Source organism: Acanthochromis polyacanthus, chromosome 7, assembly GCF_021347895.1.
Source record: "Acanthochromis polyacanthus isolate Apoly-LR-REF ecotype Palm Island chromosome 7, KAUST_Apoly_ChrSc, whole genome shotgun sequence".
Lineage (NCBI taxonomy): Eukaryota > Metazoa > Chordata > Actinopteri > Pomacentridae > Acanthochromis > Acanthochromis polyacanthus.
In genome coordinates, this window is record NC_067119.1 from 8512881 (window position 1) to 8518880 (window position 6000).

Here is a 6000-nt window from a genome sequence, read left to right on the forward strand (position 1 = left end):
CATACTTTAGTCGTCCAAAATGTGACGATTTTGTCACATTTTGGACGACATACTAAACTATGACGTTTTTGTCACATTTGGGATGACATACTAAACTATGACGTTTTTGTCACATTTTGGACGACATACTAAACTATGACGTTTTTGTCACATTTTGGACGACATGATGTTTTTGTCACATTTTGGACGACATACTAAACTATGACGTTTTTGTCACATTTGGGACGACATATTAAACTATGATTTTTTTGTCACATTTTGGACGACATACTAAACTACGACGTTTTTGGTGACATTTTGGATGACGTACTAAACTATGACGTTTTTGGTGACATTTTGGACGACATACTAAACTATGACGTTTTTGTCACATTTGGGACGACATACTAAACTATGATGTTTTTGTCACATTTGGGACGACATACTAAACTACGACGTTTTTGGTGACATTTTGGACGACATACTAAACTACGACGTTTTTGGTGACATTTTGGACGACCTACTAAACTATGACGTTTTTGGTGACATTTTGGACGTCATACTAAACTCGAAAGGCACTCAGTGCCCAGACCTCCACCAAGGATATTGACATTCCCATGGAACATTGTATTCACATACATTTATGTACAATTTAGAAATTGAAGTATTGTATTTTCATGAACAATTTTATTCCATTCTCAATTAATCAACATTGAGAGAGGAAAACAGGAAACCTGTACAGTAGAGGATCAGGAGCTGGAATCGAACCTGTGTCTCTGACACAGTTCTGTATACAAAGCACCTTCTTAACCAGTTGAGCTATCTGGACACCTTGTTGTAATATGTTGGACAACATACTAACCTATGATGTTTTTGTCATATTTTGGACCACATACTAAACGATGATGTTTTTGTCATTTTTTGGACGACAAAAAAAACTATGACGTTTTTGTAACATTTTGGACGACATACTAAACTATGACGTTTTTGGTGACGACATACTAAACTATGAAGTTTTTGGTGACATTTTGGACGACATACTAAACTATGACGTTTTTGTCACATTTTGGACGACATACTAAACTATGACTTTTTTTCACATTTTGGACGACATACTAAACTATGACGTTTTTGGTGACATTTTGGACGACATACTAAACTATGATGTTTTTGTCACATTTGGGACGACATACGAAACTGACGTTTTTGGTGACATGTTGGACGACACTATGACGTTTTTGTCACATTTGGGATGACATACTAAACTATGACGTTTTTGTCACATTTGGGACGACATACTAAACTATGACGTTTTTGTCACATTTGGGACGACACACTAAACTATGACGTTTTTGGTGACATTTTGGACGACATACTAAACTATGACGTTTTTGGTGACATTTTGGACGACATACTAATCTATGACGTTTGTGTCACATTTTGGACGACATACTAAACTATAACCTTTTTGTCATTTTTTGGACGACATACTAAACTATGATGTTTTTGGTGACATTTTGGACGACATACTAAACTATGACGTTTTTGTCACTTTTGGCACGACATACTAAACTATAATGTTTTTGTCATATTTTGGACGACATACTAAACTATGACGTTTTCGTCATTTTTTGGACGACATACTAAACCATGATGTTTTTGTCACATTTTGGACGACATACCAAACTATGATGCTTTTGTCACATTTGGGACGACATACTAAATTATGACGTTTTTGTCACATTTGGGACGACATACTCAACTATGATGTTTTTGTCATTTTTTGGACGACATACTAAACTATGATGCTTTTGTCACATTTTGGACGACATACTAAACTATGACGATTTTGTCACATTTTGGACGACATACTAAACTATGACGTTTTTGTCACATTTGGGATGACATACTAAACTATGACGTTTTTGTCACATTTTGGACGACATACTAAACTATGACGTTTTTGTCACATTTTGGACGACATACTAAACTATGACGTTTTTGTCACATTTGGGATGACATACTAAACTATGACGTTTTTGTCACATTTGGGATGACATACTAAACTATGACGTTTTTGTCACATTTTGGACGACATACTAAACTATGATGTTTTTGTCACATTTTGGACGACATACTAAACTATGACGTTTTTGTCACATTTGGGACGACATATTAAACTATGATTTTTTTGTCACATTTTGGACGACATACTAAACTACGACGTTTTTGGTGACATTTTGGATGACGTACTAAACTATGACGTTTTGGTGACATTTTGGACGACATACTAAACGATGACGTTTTTGTCACATTTGGGACGACATACTAAACTATGATGTTTTTGTCACATTTGGGACGACATACTAAACTACGACGTTTTTGGTGACATTTTGGACGACATACTAAACTACGACGTTTTTGGTGACATTTTGGACGACCTACTAAACTATGACGTTTTTGGTGACATTTTGGACGTCATACTAAACTCGAAAGGCACTCAGTGCCCAGACCTCCACCAAGGATATTGACATTCCCATGGAACATTGTATTCACATACATTTATGTATAATTTAGAAATTGAAGTATTGTATTTTCATGAACAATTTTATTCCATTCTCAATTAATCAACATTGAGAGAGGAAAACAGGAAACCTGTACAGTAGAGGATCAGGAGCTGGAATCGAACCTGTGTCTCTGACACAGTTCTGTATACAAAGCACCTTCTTAACCAGTTGAGCTATCTGGACACCTTGTTGTAATATGTTGGACAACATGCTAACCTATGATGTTTTTGTCATATTTTGGACCACATACTAAACGATGATGTTTTTGTCATTTTTTGGACGACAAAAAAAACTATGACGTTTTTGTAACATTTTGGACGACATACTAAACTATGACGTTTTTGGTGACGACATACTAAACTATGAAGTTTTTGGTGACATTTTGGACGACATACTAAACTATGACGTTTTTGTCACATTTTGGACGACATACTAAACTATGACATTTTTGGTGACATTTTGGACGACATACTAAACTATGACGTTTTTGGTGACATTTTGGACGACATACTAAACTATGATGTTTTGTCACATTTGGGACGACATACGAAACTGACGTTTTTGGTGACATGTTGGACGACACTATGACGTTTTTGTCACATTTGGGATGACATACTAAACTATGACGTTTTTGTCACATTTGGGACGACATACTAAACTATGACGTTTTTGTCACATTTTGGACGACATACTAAACTATGACGTTTTTGTCACATTTTGGACGACATACTAAACTATGACGTTTTTGTCACATTTGGGACGACATACTAAACTATGACGTTTTTGTCACATTTGGGACGACATATTAAACTATGATTTTTTTGTCACATTTTGGACGACATACTAAACTACGACGTTTTTGGTGACATTTTGGATGACGTACTAAACTATGACGTTTTTGGTGACATTTTGGACGACATACTAAACTATGACGTTTTTGTCACATTTGGGACGACATACTAAACTATGATGTTTTTGTCACATTTGGGACGACATATTAAACTATGATTTTTTTGTCACATTTTGGACGACATACTAAACTACGACGTTTTTGGTGACATTTTGGATGACGTACTAAACTATGACGTTTTTGGTGACATTTTGGACGACATACTAAACTATGACGTTTTTGTCACATTTGGGACGACATACTAAACTATGATGTTTTTGTCACATTTGGGACGACATACTAAACTACGACGTTTTTGGTGACATTTTGGACGACATACTAAACTACGACGTTTTTGGTGACATTTTGGACGACCTACTAAACTATGACGTTTTTGGTGACATTTTGGACGTCATACTAAACTCGAAAGGCACTCAGTGCCCAGACCTCCACCAAGGATATTGACATTCCCATGGAACATTGTATTCACATACATTTATGTACAATTTAGAAATTGAAGTATTGTATTTTCATGAACAATTTTATTCCATTCTCAATTAATCAACATTGAGAGAGGAAAACAGGAAACCTGTACAGTAGAGGATCAGGAGCTGGAATCGAACCTGTGTCTCTGACACAGTTCTGTATACAAAGCACCTTCTTAACCAGTTGAGCTATCTGGACACCTTGTTGTAATATGTTGGACAACATACTAACCTATGATGTTTTTGTCATATTTTGGACCACATACTAAACGATGATGTTTTTGTCATTTTTTGGACGACAAAAAAAACTATGACGTTTTTGTAACATTTTGGACGACATACTAAACTATGACGTTTTTGGTGACGACATACTAAACTATGAAGTTTTTGGTGACATTTTGGACGACATACTAAACTATGACGTTTTTGTCACATTTTGGACGACATACTAAACTATGACTTTTTTTCACATTTTGGACGACATACTAAACTATGATGTTTTTGTCACATTTGGGACGACATACGAAACTGACGTTTTTGGTGACATGTTGGACGACACTATGACGTTTTTGTCACATTTGGGATGACATACTAAACTATGACGTTTTTGTCACATTTGGGACGACATACTAAACTATGACGTTTTTGTCACATTTTGGACGACATACTAAACTATGATGTTTTTGTCACATTTTGGACGACATACTAAACTATGACGTTTTTGTCACATTTGGGACGACATACTAAACTATGACGTTTTTGTCACATTTGGGACGACATATTAAACTATGATTTTTTTGTCACATTTTGGACGACATACTAAACTACGACGTTTTTGGTGACATTTTGGATGACGTACTAAACTATGACGTTTTTGGTGACATTTTGGACGACATACTAAACTATGACGTTTTTGTCACATTTGGGACGACATACTAAACTATGATGTTTTTGTCACATTTGGGACGACTTACTAAACTACGACGTTTTTGGTGACATTTTGGACGACATACTAAACTACGACGTTTTTGGTGACATTTTGGACGACATACTAAACTATGACGTTTTTGGTGACATTTTGGACAACATACTAAACTATGACGTTTTTGTCACATTTTGGACGACATACTAAACTATGACGTTTTTGTCACATTTTGGACGACATACTAATCTATGACGTTTGTGTCACATTTTGGACGACATGCCAAACTATGATGTTTTTGTCACATTTTGGACGACATACTAAACTATGACGTTTTTGGTGACATTTTGGACGACATACTAAACTATGACGTTTTTGGTGACATTTTGGACGACATACTAAACTATGACGTTTTTGTCACATTTTGGACGACATACTAAACTATGACGTTTTTGTCACATTTTGGACGACATACTAATCTATGACGTTTGTGTCACATTTTGGACGACATGCCAAACTATGATGTTTTTGTCACATTTTGGACGACATACTAAACTATGACGTTTTTGGTGACATTTTGGACGACATACTAAACTATGACATTGTTGGTGACATTTTGGACGACATACTAAACTATAACCTTTTTGTCATTTTTTGGACGACATACTAAACTATGATGTTTTTGGTGACATTTTGGACGACATACTAAACTATGACGTTTTTGTCACTTTTGGCACGACATACTAAACTATAATGTTTTTGTCATATTTTGGATGACATACTAAACTATGACGTTTTTGGTGACATTTTGGACGACATAGTAAACTATGATGTTTTGTCATTTTTTGGATGACATACTAAACTATGACGTTTTCGTCATTTTTTGGACGACATACTAAACCATGATGTTTTTGTCACATTTTGGACAACATACCAAACTATGATGCTTTTGTCACATTTGGGACGACATACTAAATTATGACGTTTTTGTCACATTTGGGACGACATACTCAACTATGATGTTTTTGTCATTTTTTGGACGACATACTAAACTATGATGCTTTTGTCACATTTTGGACGACATACTAAACTATGACGATTTTGTCACATTTTGGACGACATACTAAAGTATGACGTTTTTGTCACATTTGGGAAGAC